The sequence below is a fragment of the Ambystoma mexicanum genome, chromosome 10 (genome assembly GCF_040938575.1).
Source record: "Ambystoma mexicanum isolate Mex_15411 chromosome 10, UKY_AmexF1_1, whole genome shotgun sequence".
In the NCBI taxonomy this organism is placed as follows: Eukaryota; Metazoa; Chordata; class Amphibia; order Caudata; family Ambystomatidae; genus Ambystoma; species Ambystoma mexicanum.
In genome coordinates, this window is record NC_090932.1 from 56669477 (window position 1) to 56692694 (window position 23218).

The 23218-nt window shown below is 47.9% G+C and overlaps 1 protein-coding gene across 9 annotated transcripts in view; it reads left to right on the plus strand.

Annotated features, from left to right (window-relative positions):
- The first annotated feature begins 2669 nt into the window (after nucleotides 1–2669).
- Nucleotides 2670–23218, plus strand: part of PCYT1A (phosphate cytidylyltransferase 1A, choline) — a 333268-nt gene continuing 312719 nt past the window's right edge. For 3 of the 9 annotated variants that reach the window (XM_069617491.1, XM_069617496.1, XM_069617492.1), the window contains exon 1: nucleotides 2732–2855. The gene's annotated coding sequence lies outside the window, so the exon portion shown is untranslated. Of the gene's footprint in view, nucleotides 2856–23218 lie in introns of all 9 variants that reach the window. The other 6 variants (XM_069617493.1, XM_069617494.1, XM_069617498.1 and 3 more) reach the window with 5 other exon arrangements.

The following is a 23218-nucleotide window of genomic DNA, read 5'->3' on the forward strand; positions in this document are numbered from 1 at the left end:
GATCACAAACCCCTCACATACGGGTTGACCACTAAGGGCATGGGGGTCTGTATCCCCCAGGAGCACCAAGTGGATGGTTGATTTGCAAGAGTGTAACTTCAGGGTGGAGTATATTGTTGGTTCAAGGAATGTGATGGCAGACTGTTTGTCCCGGTTGCCCGGGGCTAGCTTAGAGGTGGAGCCGGAGTGCGAAGTGAATACCCGTGTTGCCTGTGTGCTTCCTGCAGTTGACAAAAGTGAATGGGAGAGAGAGTGTGCAGATGATGTGGAGTTGGCTTGGATCAGGGAAGGTTTGCTTGTCGAGTGGGAGAATGTGAACGTCAAAAATGAAGGGAAGGCATACATGCATGTTTTGAGTGATTTGGCAGAGGGTTTGTGGGGCATCTTGAGAGGAGATAGCTTGATTCCTCCTCTTAGATTAAGGCCTAGGATCGTTGAGTTGGTGCATGAAGTCCATTTAGGCAGGTCCTTAACGAAAAGGAGATTGTGTGAATCCTATTGGTGGCCCGGAATGGATGAGGATGTGGAGGAGGTTGTGAAGGAGTATGCAGCGTGTTCGTGAGTGATAAAAGTAAGGCAATGCAGCCGCAGCCTATTTATCCTGTTGACATTGCAGGTGAGGTGTGGTCAAAATTAACGTTGGATATTATGGATCCCATGGAAGGACTTGGAGGTGGACTGAGATTTGTAGTGGTGTTGGTGGATTACACCTCGTGGTGGGCGGAGGCTGTTGCTTTGTAAACTGTGAGAACAGAGAACATTATTGAATTTTTGAACAAGGTATTTGACAGGGAAGGCGTACCTGCTGGCATTGTCACAATGGACCCAGTTTGTGAGGCATTGACGGCTTATAGGTGTACGCCGTCATCTTTCACAAGTCGCTCACCGTTTGAATTCATGAGAGGCAAGAAGTCGGTTTCTAAGTTGAGCATGGTTGCACTCGTGGGAGGAGTACCCACTGAGGTAAATATGTCAGATGTGTTGGAGTGGGTGCGTACCTGGCAAGAGAGGGTCAGGTTACAGCAAGTGGGTAAGAAACCTGTGGGTGTAAAGGTGGGTGATTGTGTGCGGGTGAGGAATCACAGGTTTGTAGCGAAAGGTCACAGCAAGCGGGTAAGAAACCTGTGGGTGTAAAGGTGGGTGATTGTGTGCGGGTGAGGAATCCCAGGTTTGTAGCGAAAGGTGAAAGTGTCTGCATGTCTCTGCGTTTGGTGGGAAGGGTTGGTACTGGATATGTGTTTCTGGATGATGGCTCACGGTGGAGCAAGAGGAGGATAGTGGTAGAAAGTGGTGCAAGAGGTGCACCCACAGTGCCCACGTCAAGCAAGTCGAGTGATTTCACTTGGGTGTCTAGTTCAAGGTCCTGTTCGGGCGGTGGTGAGGATGTACAGGTGAGTGAAGGAGCATGCGAGGAGGGAGATGTGGATGATGTGGCTGGGGAAGTGTGTGAGAGTGGAGGGAACAGTGAAGGGGAGCCTGTTACATGTTCGGGCTGTTGAGGACAGGGTTCTGAGGATAGGATTGCCACCGGTCAAGTTGAGGGATTATGTTTTGTGGAGCTTGGGAAAGTGAGGTGTTGTGTTACCATTGTATTTCAAGTGCATTTCATTTAATTGCATGTTGTGTTGTGCCATTTATTCCATTATTAATTTACCATTGTTTTATGGTGCACCCATTTCGTTGCCACCCCTGTGGCTTATTGTTGTTTTTCATTGTTACATGCTGGATGGTATTGTTTTACATCAAGTCATCTTTTGCCTGGTTGTTTTTCTTTCCTTCTTTGTATTGCCCTTATCCTGTGTTGTGCATTATTAAGGGGGGAGACGTGTTGTAATGGAACCCCAGGGTTTTTATTCCTGCCCAGGGTTCCACATTCTTAATGGTTAAGGGCTTGGTGGCTGGGCGGCCACGGGGTCCGTTTCGAGATAATAAACTTGTGTTATTCTTACCTCTTGGTACGTAAAGCCTTCTTATTTCACACTGCTATTAGAAGCCCATGTATTCGCATCATTTTGCACCTGCTGCCAACATTGGGTAGTTAATACCACTAGGGCTGTGCCTTTCCCATGCCTACACAAAAACCCAAACTGTTGGCATTGGCAATGGGTGTTGAAGAGTGGTGCCTCCCTAGGGAATATATGCATAAAATGAGCCCTTCTACATTCTTCATTTCATACTGTGACAAACTTCTAGATAACACAATGGGGGTAGTGGGTAATAACTGCAGATTATCAGGCAGGCAGCAGTAAGCTGAAACCCTAAATCAGTGCTTAAGCAAAGTTATTAATCAGACGAGTCACTTATTTATAGACTGAAGGCATCAACTGGCTGATTTAATTGCTTATATACCAAATGAAGGGGAGGCTTTATCTACAAACAGCAATTTATTTACAAAGTAAATAAGGGGCAGCTTTTACAGTGGACCACTTGGGCCAATGTTGACCCAAAATAAATGTTTCCAGGGTCTCAAAATATATTGTTTGGGCCGAGGCAGGAACTCTTGGCTATACCAACTGCCTCTCACTTAGGCCACGCCCAGCCTACGTTGGCCACGCCTCTTTCCCCAGAGCGCCTCCTAGAGTTCCTATCCCTCTTACAGCAGCACCGTGATTGACAGCTCTCCTACATCCCGACACGCCCCCGTAAGCCACGCCCCCGAGAGGAGGGGCAGCCTGCGTGGAACTGAGGTGACAGCAGCTAGCTCGGAAACTACTGTACCACACGCGCAGCAGGGAACCAGGCGTGCAAGTCATGTGACCAGGACGCGATGCTGGGTGCCTTCCTCTAGTCAGCCCCAGTGCCACCGTTCTCCGAAGAGTGACAGCCGCAGAGTCCGGCAAGGGGGAAGCTGTGAGGTGAGTGCCCGGCGGAGGGACCCGGGGCGGGGAGAGCCCGGGGAGCCTCGAGGCGCCTCGGGGCTGTCAGAGCGTGGGGGGGCAGGAGCCCTTCGTGCTGGAGGCGTCGGGTGTATGTGAACGGGACCCTGTCCGGGCTGATCTCCGGTGTTTTCTGTCTAGGAAGGGGCTGAAGTGTCGTCTGGGATGGGGGTGGCCGTGGGAAGCGATGGCACGCTCCAGGTCAGCAGGAGCACCCCAGATAGTGCCTGCCTGGCGTGTAGGCGCTGAGAGGAGCACTGTCTGGCCGGAGTGGGGGCTGGGTCTCTGCTGGAAGGACTGGGCGTTGCAGGACCCAGGGGATCAGGGGGCCCGGCCTATTGACTGCTATTGATGGGTCTGAAGAGAGCAGGGCCAGTGCAGGCTGGGTGGGGGCTGGGAATCTGTGGCCTGGATGGATTGGGCCACGGGGAGATTTTAGAGGGGTCTACAATGGGCAGTGCTGGGGAGACCTGGTACAGTGAGTGGGGGGCAGGGCTGCGGAGACCTGGTACAGTGAGTGGGGGGGGGCAAGGCTGAGGAGACCTGGTACAGTGAGTGGGGGGGCAAGGCTGAGGAGACCTGGTACAGTGAGTGGGGGGCAGGGCTGGGGAGACCTGGTACAGTGAGTGGGGGGGGCAAGGCTGAGGAGACCTGGTACAGTGAGTGGGGGGGCAAGGCTGAGGAGACCTGGTACAGTGAGTGGGGGGGCAAGGCTGAGGAGACCTGGTACAGTGAGTGGGGGGCAGGGCTGGGGAGACCTGGTACAGTGAGTGGGGGGCAGGGCTGAGGAGACCTGGTACGGTGAGTGGGGGGCAGGGCTGGGGAGACCTGGTACGGTGAGTGGGGGGGCAAGGCTGAGGAGACCTGGTACGGTGAGTGGGGGGGCAAGGCTGAGGAGACCTGGTACAGTGAGTGGGGGGGGGCAGGGCTGAGGAGACCTGGTACAGTGAGTGGGGGGGCAGGGCTGGGGAGACCTGGTACAGTGAGTGGGGGGGCAGGGCTGAGGAGACCTGGTACGGTGAGTGGGGGGCGGCAGGGGGTACGGTAAGTGGGGCGGGGGGCAGGGCTGAGGAGACCTGGTACGGTGAGTGGGGCAGGGGGCAGGGCTGGGGAGACCTGGTACGGTGAGTGGGGCAGGGGGCAGGGCTGGGGAGACCTGGTACGGTGAGTGGGGCAGGGGGCAGGGCTGGGGAGACCTGGTACGGTGAGTGGGGCGTTGGGAATCTGCGGCTGGAAGGATTGGGCGTGGCTGGACTCAGGGGATCATGGGTGCCAGGGTATTGACTGGGATAGAGGGCTCTGCCGGGGGGCAGAGCTAAGGAGAGCACATATGGTCTGGGTTAGGTGGTGGGAGGCTTGTGCTCGAGGGGATCGGCGTATCTGGGTCGAGGGGATCGATCAGCTGAGCTAGAAAGTATTGACTTGTATAGAGGGATCTGAAGGGGGCAGGGTTGAGGAGAGCTTTTACTGTCTGGGTGCGGGCAGAGGGCGTCTGGCCTGGATGATGTCTGGCCCGCAATGGGGCTGACGAGCACTCGGAATGCTACACTGCAATTATCCATCATTAGCATGACTAAAACATGATACAACTATTAACACATCTGGGTTACCTATGATGGCCGAGGGAGAGCTGTGGCCCCGTATAGTTAGAGAAAAGCTGTCTGGCTGAGTTCCCAAGGCATACTGCCTCCACTGAAGTAGATGTTTGGAGCTGTGGTGGTGAGGGGAGTAATTGCCTTCTGGAAAGTTAGTATGGAGTGGGGTTGGAAGGTATTGTCTGGCTGTGTTACTGGTAGAAGATGAGTGGCCTATGGTGGATGCGGCTGAGAGAGAGAATCTCACGTCTTTGGTATGGGCTGAGGCCAGATGCCATATTGACTTGAATAAAGAGGGCAGAGGGGGAGTTGCCACTATTTTGGGGGTATGTAAAGCAGGACCATTCTCTCAACTGAAGGCGATAGTCACACTGTCTTGGCAGGAAAAGGCGGAAAGGAGCTGGGTTGTAAAGAGCTCTGATCTTTGGTACTCTCCACACGTTAGGTTCTTCAGGCACTTGTGCTACAATAAGTAGGTATGTGTGGGTTACGGTCTGGTCTGGGGGGCTCTCGGGTAATGCCTAAGCTTGAGAAGGATCACAGGAGATGGGTAGAGTCCTTTCTGTCTGTGCTTGGAAACTAATTTCTGGAGGGGATAAGTGGGAAATGGGTATCTATGTTGGGTTCGAGGGAGGTTTTAATGACTGCTGTGGTACTTACTGTCTTAGGTGATGGGCCCTGGAGGGTGCTGGGGTGACTGCAGTCAATGCAAACGTTGTGTTGTTTAAGGACCACCGTGAGGGTTTGGTACTACTTGCTAGAGAAGGCTGATGTGCACATATGGTTACTGTATGTGCTTATTGGGAGTCCAAATATTGATTGGCGATGAAAGGACTGAAGGGAACTTTGTCACTGTGCTGTATGAGGAATTTGGGGGCACTGCCTGGCTGAGGGCAGCTGAAGTTGCTGTGGGTAACTTGGGTATTGTGTGGATAGGTATGTGCATGGGTGACTGGCATGCTCCCTTCCCTGGTTTGAGTGGGAATGATATCTTAGCTGGAAGACACAGTGGAGCATGATTAATATCTCTGCTGGATGGGGCTTCGCGTCGCTTGTCATTATCTGTGCTATGTTGGAGATGAGACCAGTTCAGTACTGTCTAGGCTGGTGGAGTAAAAAAACATTTGGGGCAAGAGTTTAGAACCCACGACGAGAGATCAGACATTTTTGACCTTAAAGGGGGATTAAGCAGGGCTTTAAGTGGGCCGGGGCATAGCCCAGTCATTCTCCAAAAACCTCTCTTCAACGAGGGTGTTGCCGGGGCTCCTTTGGCCCCCACCACCGATAACTAACTACCCGAAGTGATTTCACCTATGTGTGCCCGAGTCTGAAAGTTGCGAACAACGTTCATTTAAAAGCAGTGAAAGGAATGCTTTCGGGAACACAGAATTAGACCGCTGCTAACGCAAGAGATCCCATGAGACCAGGGAGGTGAGGCCGCTACCCAATAGTGGCTGGATCACATACGGAGGGAAACCCCATATGGGACTAGTGATGACCTGGGAGAGCATTGTATCCCTGACACACCTTCCTACTCCCATTACACCAAACACTATCCACAATATTCCTATAGGTTTTTGTAGATCTATCAGTATAGGAAGTACTGAGACGTGGAAGAGTGTAGGCTCACAAAGGAAGAGTATCCTTAAAGTACTGAGACGAAGGAGAAACCGGGTGACACACTGAAAGATCTCCAAGTTGGTACTAAGACGAAGAAGCGGTGCAAAGCCGTGCAGTCTAGCTGCATCAGAGGAGGTATGAAACAATCTGTCAATAACAGGGAAGAGGGACTACCAATATTGTCAGACCCGCCCTGGAGGAACTGCAAGATTCGAAGCCGGACTGATCAGAGAAGCCACGAGAACAGAGACCCAGATGCTTAACAGCAGGCACAGCAGACCTTTCAGAGACGTTTCTGGACAGACTGGCGAAGGAGACACAACGGGCAACCAGTTGATCAAGGAAGCTGTTACAGCGGTCAGCTGGAGAGTCACAGCCCGGGAACGGAGGAACGCTGCAGAGACACCCCAACCCTTGGAGAAGCCAAGGGAGACCTGAACGCGATGGCAGCGAAATCCACAAATGACCTGATTATGCAGGTAAGCACCCTGCAGAGCTCTGGGTGACCGGGATAGTGTAAGATTAAAGAAAGACTGGTCTGCAACTCGCAGCCTCCTAAGCCATCTTCCTGGTAGCGGTACCTGGCAGGGTAGTGAACTCCCCCCCCCCCCCCCCCATCTTTTTATTTGTCAAAATTAGTTGTTTTAAATTTGAGGTTTTCTACCTCTCAGTAATGGTCTATAATATTTTGTAATGATACTCTGATGAAAGTCCAGGGTAAGCCTGGTGGTGTGATCTGTGGAGTAAGCTAAGGAAGGCTGAGGCAAGGGTATCATTTCTCTGGCATTGTGAAAACACTGAGGGCAAGCTTTCTGGAGAAGGGATGCATTCTCTAGGAACCCAATAGTGAAGAAACCACTATGAGTAGTAAGTAATGTTGATGTTTGAAATGAGAACTCTACTGCTTTACAACCTGGAACTTTGTTTTTTATGCCTTGGAAAGGGATTGAGACCTGGGGCAGGGAGTCATTCCCTCAGGTAAAGATCCCACCAAAGACTGATCCGTTTTCCAGAAGAAGGGAGCCATTCTTCTGGACCAAGAAGATCCGCCTTTTCAGGAAAACCTTTTGGAACATTTTGGTTTTGATCTTTACAGAGAACTTTGTGTTGCATCACCAGGAGTTGAACATTGATGTCCCCTCCAGAAGAAGGGAGTAATTATTCCTGTCCAAGAAGACCTGCATCTTTTTCTAGTTTAGTTATGAGTGTAAGGGATTCTTTTGACACCGGCCGGTCGACTATATAATTTCAGCAGACTTCCTGACAGACTCTTTAGTGTTTAGTGAAGGCAGGGAAACTCCTCTTAGTAATCGGGCAAGATAGGTTTTTCCTTTCTGTTTCGTTTAAATATAAGTCTATAACCACAACAATGCCACCTGTGTGCCAGTCTGAACCTTCTGCATACTTACATATGCGAGAGAGCAAAAAGCAAAAGACTGTTTGGATTCTGTGGCAAGTTACAGATGGGTAATTGGAATCCTTCTGCAAAGAAAGGAACGGTAAACAATCCTCACACACCAAGCATCTGGAACTCATTCCCAGTATCATCTCTGAATTGTCAATTTTGCAAATCTGTCAAAATGTGGCTTTTTCAAGATACGCCAACCCAAACGCTGGGTACTCACACCCTGTACAGAGCTCCCCTTTGCTGGAGTGCTAGGTCCACGTTTTAAACAATAAATAAAATAATAACAAAAGAGAAATGTAGGCTGTGGTGGGAATGAAACCTTTGGTGATGGAGAGAAGGTTAAGTGTGTTCGTGTCCTGCAGAAAAATGAGTCACAGGGCAGACTTTGGTGATGCAGAGATATGGCTATTGTCACAAACATGAAGTTTATGTATAGTGTGCCATTACTTTGTTCAAAAGTGAGCATGTGTGATCTTTTTAAATAGCGCACACTACAGGGATATCCTGCCTCTTTGTGCGGATGTGGATAGATTTATGGAGAACGCGAGGGTGCTGGGCAGGCAAAATGAAATGGCTTTAACCTGGATATGAAGGTAGGCTAACTGGGTTTTGCTCCAAGTAAGTGTGTTCGGGCATTCCATTGGTGTGGCCAGAGATTTCAGTGATTTAGAGGCCTGACAAGAGAGGCTATCGGCCTATAGTTGCACATTAAGGGGAATCGTATTCTGCTTTTCTATCCGGCGATACATCTGGGGTATGTTTGATGAAGAAGGACTTTCTCCTCCCTCGAAAGAGTCATTAAAGTGGTCCCCCAACAGCTTATGCAAAGAGGTATGTCTTCTCCCTGTAGAAGCCAGAATGGGATCTGCAAAGGAGGCAGTGGGCTTGATGGTGGCGGGCAAGGTAATTATCGACTTTGTAGTTGAAATGAGGATAATGATGACCCACGATACAAAGACTACGGCCATGGAGCTCCCTAGCTGCTTTTGCAGAGCTTCAAAGTCGCAAGCTGTTTGACTTACTAGTATAGAATACATTGTGTGTGGAGTACGGTCCTTGTAGCAACATGTGATTGTGGTCTGATACTGGTCAGTGTCGCTCTCCTGCGCAAGACCAGCAGACTTTGACCCCCTCATGACAACATGACTTGCCAGAGAGCAAAGTGCCATGGTATGTCTTGCAGATTATAACCTGCTTCAGATGCTTTTTATCACATACTCTGAAAAGGGAGGCGATTTAGAAACTGATTACACATTTTTTTTGAGGTTATAGTGAATACAAAGCATTGTAAGCAGATGAGCGATTGCAAACTGAAAACTATCCCTAAATGTGTTCCATTTCTTTAAAGATGTATTAAATATATTGCATCCTACAATATCACCCCTCAGAAATAGCCCTCTGCCCTCCCCATTCTGGCCAATTGTCAGGATTCAAATGGCAGGCCCATTAAGGAAATGTCAGGTTACAAACTGGAGGAATTTGGCCAGAACAAGATGGAGCTGTGCTCTGGTAAAATGTATCTGGCCAGAGCGCTGTCCATGGAGGCCAAAAATCCCCAGGCTAGCTAATCGAGCAGTCTCAAAGATCTCCTCTCGAGGTGAGTCCCCCTCTGTCACAGATAAGCAGGGTTTTTCAGGAGATTTGTAGGGTTTTCAGGATATTTGCAGTATCTCGCCATTCAGTGTTTAATTGATTAACTCTGTCATCTGTCAAACAGCTCAAGCCGCACAATATTAAGCACTGTCCAACTGAGTACATACGCCTTGTCATTTTACAGGCACTTTCTCGGTTAGTGTGAGTACTGTCATAGATGACATGTGCTGAGAGCCCAGTTTTTTTTACTTACTCAGAAGGGTTTCATGCTTGAATCTATATCGCAGACTATTTGAAATTTAGAATTCTGATGTCATTCTTATGTTCCCAGAATGCTTTTTGCTTTTATGCAAATTTCCAGGACTCCTATAAGTACTCACCAGCTGCGCTTGATTCGGTTGCTTGAGGAAATGTGTACTACTAGAACTGTGCTGTGCTCTGCCCCTCAGCCCTGCCCACGTCACTCGGACCACCCCTCACAAAGGGTGGGACATTCTGTTAGTGTCCAGAACTCGTTGTAAACACACGTCATACATAATGGACCATAGTGTCCAAGATAAACCATATCAGTAGGGCTCAAGTCGACGGTACAGATTGGTGGATAGAACACCCCCTTCCCCACTTTTTTCAGAGGGCATCTTCATATGCTAATTTCTGGTGACGTCACATTCAATTGGTATGTTAATGAGACCCCCCCTGCCCTCTCCGCTTTTGTTTTAGGACTTGACCCCTTCATATCAGCCAATTAGCTCGGTACGACCAAATACTTTAAATGCAACTATTAAATTACCATAATACTTATTATCAGATGTCAATATAATTCTGTAGAATATACAACATTTTTGTTTGTTCTTTTAACTTTATACATAAAGATATAAAGATAATCCATCATCAAAGTTTAATTACATGCAGGAACGATGATAACCCTTATAAAGAAAAATATAAATCTCATAACAAATATAGGTTATCACATATATATCTTGTTGGCTATATAAATGACCACTTATAAGTAGGGTGCAACATGATGCTTCAAGGTACAGAAGTTAGAGAAGGTAATTCCTCTATCCCAGTCTGCTGGAGTTGTAGGAAAGACCAAGAACCTTGTGCAGGGTCAGAGAAGCAAGTTAGTTGGAGGGATAGGTGTGCTGATCTAGGGCTGCCTTCATCATGCCCATCCCTGAGATTATTCTTATTCCACTGTCTAAGCTTGTGAGCAGTTCACTTTCTGTAACAATTTCCTTTTTCTCTTGAGCTTGCATGCTTTTTCCCTTCATTTAGCTTTTGCCGACTCCCTCCGCCCACACCCCACAATTCCTGTGGGTTGAGTGCTGTCCTCTCTCTTCACGCCCCAGTCATGGAGCCTGTGCGCAGCAGACCTACCATTCCCGGGGCTGTGTGTGGCCTTGTACCGTCTATGTCTTAGTGTATGTCCGTACTTTTTGGAGGTGTGTACCGCCCACTAATCTGTCCCCCTATTTCCAAGCAATGGTGCTCTCTTTTGTTCTGGCCAGTCTGCTGACCCCATCTCTGAGCGTTTTCCTTAGTTTACTCTGTTTTATGGAATTCTTTCATCATTTGATTCCATGTTTCACATTTTAATGTGCCCCTAGTTATTTTTCCTGACCTTCAATTCTTTCACCATCTCTGCCGATATGGTTTCCCCTCCCTCTTTAAAAAGGCACAAATTGCCAAAATCAATAATTTTCATACACTGGATAATCAGAAATGCAGGATGGACACAAGTATAGTTTTCCAACAAGTTGCCATTTTTTATTTTTTTTTTTAAAAAAAGGGGGTGAGACAAACGTCTATCTTTCTTTAAACTATCAAGGATATCCCTACTAAGGCTAAAGAAAAATAACCTAATGTCCAAAAAGTATCTGACCCTCACACTAATATACACAACAAATGATAAAAGGTTTGTTTGGCTGATTTAAATTCCACAAAACAACATATCAATTCAAACTCAAAAGCTTTAAGAAGCAATATTTGTGACCAGGGTTGGATTCCTTTCCCCTGGATCAATTCAGGAATACCTAGAACAAAGTTTAGTTTCAAGAATGTTCTGTGCAATGACAAAGTTCCATTCAGTGTAGCATACAAAGTATTTTTTCAATATATCCTTTTCATTTGGCAAAGTGAATATTTCTCGGCCAACGGCGTGTTCATACATCAAAGGAACTGTTAATTTCTCCACAATCACCTGCTTGGCAAAACAAGGTCTTTTTCTCAAAACACTAATTTATAAATCCGTTGACATGTTCTTTTCTCAAAGGCCAAGCAATTGTACTTATTCAAAGGAAACGCTTCGGTTAGGATGGTTCAATAATCACTTTCTGAAATGCAAAAGTTCATCAAGACAAGGTAGGTAATGGAATTAACACTTATTTTTCACCACACCCTCTTACCACAACCACAGTACTTTTTAAATATCTTCTTCATTCCTGGTATACTCGCCTGACGAGAATAACTACGATTGGTCCCTTTCCTGGTTTACTCGCCTGCCAGTATTAAACTCACACTACAACAATTGTGCTCTGTGGTAATGCTTGTTCTAAAACTCTCCACATCAGAATCATAAATGAGGAGGTTTGAACCAACATCTGCTTCTCTTTATAATCTTGTGACTCTTAACAAGTGGGTTTCATCTCTGCCCAAATTGATGTTCCGTAAAAGGATATTTACTCTCTTGCCCGTCTTTTGGTTGTAGGCAATGCAGGTTACAGTTCTCTTCCCCTTGGTTTCACGTACAAAGAGGGCTTTGCTCCTTCCTGCTGCCTTTTTGTTTTCTGGTTCTGCAACCTCTTGGCTGCTGGCAATGCGGGTTATAATTATCTCCCATCCCTTTTTAGGAGAATTGAGCCCTTTTTGCCCTTGTTTTACTCTTCTGCTTATTTGGCAATTCAGGTTACAATTGTTCCCCCTAGTGGTATCTCTGGTTAGGAGAGTTGCACCCAGTTTGCCTGAATATCCCCTCTTCTCTGTCTGGCAAAGCGGGTCACAATTTTCCCCTAATTGATATTATTAGGAGAATATGGCTGCCTCTTTTAAAAAAGCTACCAAGTGCTGGACACCGTGACTTATTCCTTCAGATTCAGGTTAAATGTACTACACCCAAAGACCACCCTGTGCAGATATTGCCTCCCTGTGTAGGAAGACCTCAAATGCCGGGTATGTGATGCACAAGTTGAATCCCTGCAACTTCTCATTCTGTTTTGTCCAGAGTAAAAAACATATCGAGCTCTGTATTTGTAGAAACGCCTAGCCAAGAAAAGCGGTCTTAACGCGGATACTTGGTGGGAGAACTTGTACTCTGGCGAAAATGTTGGGTTAACTTGTGCTTTGGCAACATTTCTGAAAATATATATTTTTTTAAAAAAACAATTCCGACTTGTAAATGATAGGACCATGGGATTATCATGATATGAAGGCGAAAGAGTGTAATTAACTATATGCCTACTAAATAAAAAATTAGGAGAGTTTCGACCCAGTTTGCATCAGTTCATTTGTCCGGTTTCTTTCAAAGCGCCCCGGTGTCACCTGCTTCAGGTCAACTCACCTTTATGCCTCAGCGTCTCCTTCTGACTCGCTGGTGTTTCTGCGGGTCTCTTCGGGTCCTTCTCTGCTTCTGCCAGCTCCGGTTTGACTGCCACAGTGCGTGCAGTCCTTCAATGGAGCTCTGGCATCTCTGTGTGATCTCCGGTGCGACTTCCGTACCGGAGCAGTTCACAATGTGTTGGGAGCTCTATTCCTTACGGCGTGGATTGCTTCAGAACTGCTTTCCTGCTGCCCATTCTCTGCATGGCCACACTTCCCCAGCATTCACAACATCTCCGGTACAGCATCCTGCTGCTGCCACAACTACACCATCAGCTTCCCCCTGCCTCTGCACTTGAAGTCTATTTATATTTTTGAAGTTCCTGCTCAGGTGCTTTCTGTCACAACAACTAGACCAATCATGATACTTCATCAACTCTGAGTCCCTCTTCCTTGTCCCGGTACTGTGGACATTATGGGACTTGAGATCCCTAGTTGTTTTTAGGTCAGAATTGTCTGTTTACAATAAGTCATTAAGGCATTAGGAATAGTACGGTAATTATTCAAGAGAGGTCTCCCACTACCCCTGACTCGAGTCCCCTCCCATGTGATTCTCCTGCATAATACCATTACACGGTCAGGATCAGGTAGCGGCTGCCTTACCATGGCAACATGTGAGGAGCCCCATGTCTGGATCGTGGGGATGGTCCCACTAGATTCATCACATAGCCTTCATCACAATTCTTTGGCATGCTCAAGATAAATGGTACATCTCCACCAGTGCATTGTTCTTGTAAATCATCTGCAAATAACAATCAGTGACGATTTCATAGAAGGTTATAAGGGAGGTCCTATATCCCTTTAAGTTTGGCCGTGCGGGAAGGGTGCTGGTTATTCTGTTACTGCCACTTTTCACGCACCACCAAACTACAAGTTTGCTGGTGGGGTTTGACCGATTAGCTGGAGGTAAATGGGGGGGGGGGTGGTGGGGGGCACTGGCAAAAAAAAACAGCCAGCATTACCCCTATGGAGTCCTATAGGACTCGATGGAATAGGCAATGACTGCTGTTGCTGGCACCAGTAATACCAGGATTACTGGCGAGATCCCAGGAAACTTATAATGAGGCCCATAATACTGTGGATAGTTCTGTGTACCAAGTTAAGCAGGATGCTTTCTGGAACATACACTGCTTTATGGTGAGGTCTTTTCTTTCACTTCCGTTTCTTCATCACTTTTCTCCCATAGCCGCCCACTCACCTTTATCAGTGACCACTTTCAACATAATCTGTTTGAAAATAAGCGCCCACTCTCTGCTCGGGCAAGGTCGCCGCAGTACTACAGCATGTTTGTGTTCACTCCAGAGTCTGGCACACAGGGGTAGGGCGGTCTGTCCAAATATGCACAGACCCAGGATATTTAGAGATTTGGATGAAACCTATCTGAGATTTAGACTTGACGGGAACATTTGGGAGAATATTCTGGAGAATTTCAGGGCACATCCGTGAGATTTCGACAGAACAAGGTAAGTTAGTGTGTGAAGTTGAGCGCTCGCCATTGCATGTGTGTGCGAGACCCGGAAGGGCAGACTTTTAATCTCAAGCTTGGTTAATATGATTGTTTGGGTATGTAAATTGTTATTTACAGCACAGCATAATAACAATTGTGTAAAGCACTCTGCAAGAAAAGAGGGGGCAGGGTTGTTAGATGGCGAGAAAGGCAGCTGTGAAAGCAGTGCTGTTAATGGGTGCAGGCCGGAAGTATTCGGAACCTGTGTGCTGGTGTTCCTTCTATATAGTTGATGTAATCATGACTCTTATTGTCTGTATTTTTGTTAAAGATGAGATCTGTGTACAGAGGGTGAGGCTATTGGGTTCGAAGGGCGGGCAGTTCGGGCATTGGTCTCGTGGGCTGATCGGTTTAGAAGCCATGCTTTTAGGTGCTTTCTGAAGGGTAGGTGGTGTTTGTATGGTGCTTTTTGGGTATCAAGTTCCGAAGTTTGGTTGCTAGGAAAAGAAGTTGAAGACTTGTTTTGTTGAGGTTTAAATTGGGAAGTGTTTGGAGTGCATTCTCACTAGATGTTCATGTTCTTGAAGGTATGCAGTACAAACGCCTTGTGGATTTGGGGCCTTTGCCCTAGTTGGACCAGTGGGCGAAACAAGGGGTTTCAACATGTATCCTCTTTTTGATTTGTAGCCGGTGCTGAGGAGATGCGTGCTTGTCTTTTCAGTCCAAGTAGTAATCTAGCTGCCATGTTTTGTGCTCTTTGAAGCCTGTTCACTAGAATGGCTGGTAGTCTGAGCTGGAGGCTGTTGGCATAACCTGGTCTTGATGGTACCAAGAAGATGACTTCCGCTGTCCTGTGTGTACAGGTGAGGTAAGGCGTGATGTGCCGAGTTCAGGGCAGCTGCTCTTTACAATTGCTTTGATCTGTGGCTCAAGAGGAGGTTGCATTCATTGACCGCTCGATTTCTCACAGTAAGCGAAGGAAGGGGGCAATGTCCCATTGCATCCGGCCGGGGAATTGCCACAGAATTCACATGTGTAGTGCTACTCATGATTTCCGTGTTGTATGAGTTGAGCTTAAGTCGGTTTATGGCCATATTGGAGTCCACCCATGTGAAAGCGGTGCTGCGATCTGTGAGATGAATTTGGGCGTCATCTGTACAGTTTAAGCAGGTGACACTCGTGTGGATGAGGACCCTTAATTCCAATGTTGTTTAATGCCTTTAGTACAACCTTATCCTTGTGACTGATGGTGTCACATGCCGCTGAGAATCCAGCAGGATGAGTGCAAGATTTGTGTCGCTGTCAACCTTGTTCTTCAGTGTGTCCCAGATCCAGCAAGCACGGATTATGTTATTCTCATTGGCCCGAATCCATGTTGGGGGTTGGTGGGCAGTAGGTTGTAGGTCGTGAAGCATCCACAAAACTGCAGAAGCATGCATTTGGATCCATTTTTCCAAGATTTTGCTGCTGAAAGGGTTTTTGGAAATGGTGCATATGGTTACTTCGGCCTGCTGTGTTTTTATTTTGTTAGGAGGGTTTTAACAAAGGGAGAAATTCCTTGTTTCATGGCGGTGTGAGAAGGTGAAGGGAAGTGTGTGCCAGACCTGGGTCTTTGGTTATTGTTTGTAGATGGTCTGGGGGACATGGGTCTTCTGAGGAGTCTCGAGTTGTTTGTGGAAAGTTCTTCAATGGAGGAAATGCAAAAAGTGCTGGAAGACTGTAGAGGGGGCTGGAGGTGTCTCTTCCATAGTTGTGTGGGCAGTGTTCCTCTTTTCCTGTTGGGGTGTTATTGAGTTTGCGATAAAATCACAGAGCTCTTTTTGTGGATGTGGGAGTTGCGCTTCAAACTGTGGGGTTCTGTACTCACAGATGAGTTTGAAAGCCTCCTTCTTGGTGTGTTTGGCGTAGTCCATGTGATCCAGATGCCCTTATTTCTGCTCTGTAATTTTGTATCTGACTGTGGTGGGCTAGCTTGTCTGCTGGATGGGGGCTTCTTCTCCAAATTATTTCCGAGTCTTCGTTTGTTTCTTTTGTTTTTATACGTGGATGGACCCTTTTGGAGGCTTGTTTGTTGGTGCTATGGCGTCCCGGGTTCTTTATCCATTAGTGAATGTGGTTGAGTATGGTGTGAGGGTCTGAGCTTCAGTCAGGATGTGGGGTTTAGTCGCTTTGAGTTTTTCGAGTAGGAAGAGCACTTAGATTTTTTTTCTTCAAAGGTGGGGTCCCTTTGCAGCGTTTCTGTCAGGCTTCTGTGAAGATATTGGATTGAGGAGTGTTCCCCATGATGGTGGGGCTGTGGAAGAGACATTGATGGCGTTCTAATTGCAGAGAATCCCATGTTTGGTATTTGGGGGCTTGTGAGTCATTTGACCAGTTGTTTGAAATGAAAAGACGGCTGGTACTAACTGCTGGCTTCCATGTGATTTTGTGTCGTGGTGCCTGTGAACTGGTTTGTGTGTGCTACTAGCTTTTCACTTTTGGGATTGTGTGGTAGTTCATTCCAATGAGTTCCTCTTGAACTGTGCTGGCATGAGAGGCGAGATGGGAGTTGATGCCAATCCCAGTGGTGGTTGGTGGAGGTGCAGCAGTTAGTCGGGGGCCAGGGTGGGGTGAGGGGGGGGGGTTTACCTCCTGTGTCCCACGTTGATAGAGTACTGGGTGTTTTGGGGGTTTGTTCCAAAGCTTTTCTAAATCTTTTTTTGTCTCTGGTTCTGCCGCTTCCGTTTTCTGGCCGTGATCTGTTTGCTTGCTTTGGGACAGAGGCCGCTGGACGGTATGGTTCTGTGGGGGAAGCTATTTGCGCCTCCTTAGGCAGCGCGGTTCCGGTGCTTGGGGAAAGGGGCCCCGGTTATTTGTCAAAGGTCTGGCTGTGGGGGAATCTGTAACAAAGTAGACCTCCAGTACTTCAGGTAAGTTACAAGTTCCTTTATTGTCCATGTCCAGTACTCTTCCTCAAGACACAGGGATGGTAGGGGACACAAGATGACAAGGGAAACACCGGGCTCACCCCCACACCCATCTTCTCAGCTCACTCTCACTCCCAACCGTCACTCACAGAACCTTGCACACCAACATTCTACATAAACATTCCAAGTAGGTGATGTCACACACCCACCTAACCTGAAAGCAGATTACTACACTTCTCCCCCCCTTAGAAACATAAAAGCCAACTGCTACGCCAACGCTTCCCAGGGAAGACAAAAAAAGGAATGACAAGGAGTGTGACCAGCACGGGACCTTAACACCCCAAGACACCACGCTACCAGAAATTCCACAACACAGCGGCCGCCTATGTGCAGAACCTCTGGCAAAACCAAAACGGAAATCCAACAAAAAGACAGCATTAACTGGACACCAACGGACCAAGAAGGAAAAGATTGCCAACGGCATGCAACCAAAACACGACAACACCACTCCCTCTGTCACACCTCAAGGCCACAAAAATAAAAAACAGAGCACTTACGCCTGTCCCGAGCTGCCCCTCAGGACTTAGGGCTGCCACCCCTAGCCAAAACTATTGTTAGCGAACACTAACACAACTAACACCTAACCAACCTACCCACCTTAGCACAAATCACCTCCCACTTCGGTCTGCCACCCCAAAGTCTCAGAGCTGCCCCTCCAAGCGCTAACCAACCGCCCCCAAAGGAAGCAACAACAAATGCCCAACAAACCGAGGGACCACTTAAACAACTTTGACAACAGTATGAGGAAGAACCACAACACCATGCTGCTACTCTGCACAAAACCGTTGACCATTCCCTCTATCCACAAAATCCATTTCGAACACACCAGGAGACAACCTGACATACCAGACTAGGAATCAGGAGGCACACTGGCAAAGCAAAAATTGACACCAACTCGTCCAATAGAATAACACTATGGACAGTAAGAAAAACTCCACTCAACTCAGGAATAGCGACCAAAACAGAGATAACAACGCTATGAATCACTACAGCGAACAACTGCCCTGAGAATAAGACTTCGCCAAAAGTGACTTACCCTGAATTAAGCTCAGGCACTAATGACCACAACATACAGGCCAAAGTGACCAAACCTGAACTATCAGGCACTAATCACCACAGTAATGAGGGAGATACTAAATCTAAAGTGACCTACCCTGGAAAGACCAGGCACCCAAGAACATCTAAGGTGACCCACCCTGGACAGACCAGGCACCAAAGACCATAATCACACCTCACTCCAAGACACCTAACCTGAAACCACACAGGTAGATGCAACCAAATGTCAAGAGATCAACAACACACGCAAACATAGTGACCAACCCTAGCACAACCAATGCCAGGCACTAAGAACCAAATGCAGTTGAAAACACATGACCTCAGATGCGCCAGAACACTTGCACACACCCATACAGTGCACTCACGGACCAAACACTGATAACATTAACCATACACAACATGACATATCAATAAGCATTAATGCAGACATCATAAAAACACATTTCAAGATTGAAAACATTGCACAATGAAAACATTGCACAAAACATGTTATTAGAATAAATGATGACCCCCCCTGCAAAGTCCTCAGCTGTAAAATAGCACTAAAAATATGTGCAAAGACAATGTCATTGTTGCTTGCTAGAAATCAGTGTTCCCAATGAAAGTTGACACGCTGACCACCACCCTCAAGTCCATGAAAATTCTAGACCCCACACCTTACTTCATAAGTAAGAACGCACCCCAATCTACACCACTAGGGGTTAACATTAGTCCCAGTAACGTTCCATCCACCAGGTGAAACATTAATATAGCATTGGCATTTACAATAGCAAAAGTGGTTAATCAGTACACCTCCGAAGAGCATTTAATTACAAACCACCCACACCAACCCTTCAATTGCAAAAAGGGACCACCCCGAGCCCCCTATGCTAGGGTACAGATTCCCCACAGGGCCACAACACAGTGACACCACAGGAAACAAACAACGGCTACCTACACCTAAGTGAGGGAAATCCCCGCCATGAGACTAATCAAAGGCACTTATATCTCTAAACAAATGGGCCACAACAGATACAACACTCAAACACAGGCACGCGGCCCCACACTAACCTGACAAAAGTTCCATGTCAAGCACCAGGCAAATTCCAAACTTATTGTTGCCCAGTACGGAATCAAAGAAATGACAGGACAATGAATCCGCCACTCAACAACACCACTCCAACCAGTGGTGAACTCTCGAGGCGTGCACTGATCCAATGTGCACTCGTGCGCTCGTGTTCTGATCCAATGTGCACTACGTCTGAAACAAGTTCCTTCCTCCTCTCTCCTGGGAACGAGGCTTGCAACGCAGGAAGTAAATGATCCCTGACACGAGATCAAAGTTATTACGTAACTTTAAAAACATCCGGAACGACCGGGAGCTGGGGAACGCAGGCAGACACGCAGGACCAAAAGAATTTGCTGCTGCGCACGTGACATTGATGTAGATGCCTCTGACAGTTATGACGTCACCAAATCCGCTTGGCTGTCGACCCGTAAACACCACCCGAAACCGCAAACCTTTATCCTCGGGCGCCGTCAGATTCAGGCCAATCACAGTAAAAGTACAGACCCACAAGTCTCTCGGACCTGTGTCAAAAGGCTGTCCTGTGCTGAACGATCTGCGCGCTCACCGTCAGCCTTGAGACGCTGTGTCAAGGATCCACAAACACCCCGACAGCAGACTCCCTGGTGCGGCGCTCACCGTCAGCCTTGAGACGCTGTGACAAGGATCCACGCACACCCCGACAGCAGACTCCCTGGTGCGGCGCTCACCGTCAGCCTTGAGACGCTGTGTCAAGGATCCACGCACACCCGACAGCAGACTCCCTGGACCAGATGATGACATGGGCTCCGCAAAGGGCAACAGACGGGCACAAGCACCGCTACGCTCAGCCGCAGGACATAGACTGGTAGCCGGCTCCACAACGCGGACAAGGCACCAAAAAGACGCATTGCTGGGGAATGCGGCTGCTGCCTCAGGAATATCACAATCGGCTTCAGCAGCCCTCCCACTCCTGTGCTCGCCTGAAACTGCGTTGGAAGCACCTGAAGAAGCCCTGGCTCCGGGTCAAACTGGGACAACGGCCAGGTCCAAGGCACCATCTGCCACCAGGTTGCCCCTCTCTACCAATGAGGGGCCACGAACTGCACACGGCAGGCAATCGGACACGGACCCGCCTGGGTGTGGGGGGGTGTTCACGGGGGCGGTGTTCCAGGATGCTGCACCCCCCCAGCAGTGCCGAGTAGGCAGTCCACCTACCATCCCATCCTCGTCGCCAGTGTAACAAAGTAGACCTCCAGTACTTCAGGTAAGTTACAAGTTCCTTTATTGTCCATGTCCAGTACTCTTCCTCAAGACACAGGGATGGTAGGGGACACAAGATGACAAGGGAAACACCGGGCTCACCCCCACACCCATCTTCTCAGCTCACTCTTCTCACTCTCACTCCCAACCGTCACTCACAGAACCTTGCACACCAACATTCTACATAAACATTCCAAGTAGGTGATGTCACACACCCACCTAACCTGAAAGCAGATTACTATAGAATCCACCGCCCTGTGCAGTCGCGCCCTCTGCCAGAAGAGTTCAGAGATTGATCGGGTACTGAATGGCTGGCAGTGGAGGGACTTTGCTTGGCTGCTAGAACATAGATTCTTCTAGCTATGCAAAAGATGAGACCAGCTGTGCATACGGTTCTGGAACCGCCAGAGGAATCCAGCCATGCACCAGGGATTCTTGGCTTGGAAATGGCTTAATCCAGCTCTGCATACCAACAATCTGGCCATGCGGTGAGTTGCCTAGCAGCAGAATAGATTAAACCAGTCGGGTTAGCCGGGCAGAGATCATGTCTGGTGGCAGCTTTAAGTTAGTCTAACTATGCAGCAAGAGATGGCAACGAGTGGATTTATCTGTGGGGTGCGTTTTTGGCAGCAACGAATAGTTAGACGGGTATGCCCTAGGATGTGGTGCTGGATTGTTCTGGCTGTGCAGTCATTTGCTTGATGTAAAGTCGAATGATAATATAAAATAGAGGAATGGCAAAATGTGCCCAGAACTTCAGTGAGATTTACGCCATGTAACATGAGGGGTCGTTTTGTTGTTGCAGAAACCGCATTTATTCTGCAACATAGAGTGCTATGTATTCATTGAACAGTTAGGCAGAGTGCATTGTGTGACATGTAGTTTAACTGGCAGGGGAGCTCTATGCACTATTGACAGCAAACATTATATAGGACGTAATACAGTTAGGACATCTGCTCCCCGTGAGGGAGGTAGAGTGTATACTGATGTGTGTAGTCTGTTAGGAAATTCTGCTTTTGAGCAGGACATGCTATATTGTGCCGCAGGCACGCCTTTTGGGGGCAGCGGCGCTAAACTGAATGCCACTCTGTTGGGTAATCTTATGGGGCAAAGAGCTTTGAGGTAAATGGACCATTATGTGAACTTCTGTGATAAATTGCCTTATTACGCAATTGCATTTAATATGGGACTCCCCATTATGCGTGGGAACCTATACCGAGTAACATGGATGCTGTACATCCGTAATGATTGGGAAACCTAGTCCTGTCCCGATGCCAACATTGAAAGATGCAAAAGTGTGTTCTTGAAAACAAACTCTCTGGAAAGCACTTTTATGACATTTATGTGCCCGTGCACTTTTAGAAGGGCGTTTCTGGTGTGTGCGATGCCACGTCTTGAGTATTTATTTATTTATTTGGGCATGCAAGCCGTATAATTAACAAAGGGTGGTTGGCATGTGAGATGCACCTGGGTATGCGATGGCTATATCTGGCAGACATGGCTTGGTCTGGGCTTAGGTTAACTACAGATGGCTCAAGTCAAGCTGCCCATGGGCCCTTGATGCTGCCCCTCTGACACGAGAGCTGCACCTGGAATAGACGGTTATCGTGCAACCTCCACAGGCTTTTTGAAAACGCATGCTTTGGACGTACAGCTGCAGAATGCCAGCCGTTTAGACCGGGGTTTCTCATCTTGACCACTTCTGAAAGCTGTTTCGACGTTGGTAGGCACTTTTCTGACCTCCAAGTCCACCGCTACAGCAGAATATTAAGCAGGACTATGCGGGAGCGTAGAAAGAATGCTTTAGGACAAAGGTCACTGGTTTCTAAGGAGGCAACTGATATCGTATCATTGAGCCACAGGCTTGTGCACGAGCTTTTAAGTATTTGGCCCTGGGCATTAAGCAGGTCCCAGGAAATTTCTTGAGAATCTCGGAGTGCGTCAATTCTTACTAAACGGCAATAATCTGCCAAGCGTGTGCTTTAGTGTAATTCTGTATGAATGCCACAGTCTTTGTCTTAATCAGGTCTTGGTTGCAGAATTCAAAATCCCCGAGTTTCTGCTGTTCTTGGAGCACCCTTAACACCGTTCATACTTTCATTTGTATAGCGCCAATTTTACCATTATTATAGTCTCAAAGCGCGGTTAGTGAGTACGCCCCTGGTGGACTGAAGTCCAGTGTTGACGGTAATGGAGCACTATTCTGACACATGTGTGCATTTGGCCGAAAAGGGCTTAGCTGGGTTGGCCAGGCTCTGGTAGAGAGCAACCCATGCGGTCAGGCATGTGGATGAGTGCTGAGAGGAGTAGGGGTGGTGTTGGTGCTAGAGAATCGCTGTGTGTGCAGTGTGCCCGAATTTGGTGTAGGTCTGTGCTGCATTCTGCTGTCAGAGGTTTTGAGGCGTAGTCTGGTGTATGTAGACGGAGAGTTCATTTGAACAGCACCGCCCAATTTTTGTCGTGGTCTTTGCTGTATACTAATGTGTGTGGTTAGCCTTGCCTGCGACCAGTGGAGTAGTGTATTATATGTTCCTTGCCACCATTGATGGCGCTTGGATGTTGGGGTATTTGTCGTCTTCTGTTGGTTCTTGTGGCTGTGTTTAGAAACTGTTAGCAGCAGGAACAGTGTATGCTCCAGCTGATCGCCACACGAGGTGCACTGGTTGTGCTTCCAGATTCTTCTAGGTGGGTCGTGTGTATGATTGCAGTGGTGGCGGTGTAGTGCTTCTACCACTATTGTGATTTGCCCGTTTTCTGTACATGCTTGGTGCAG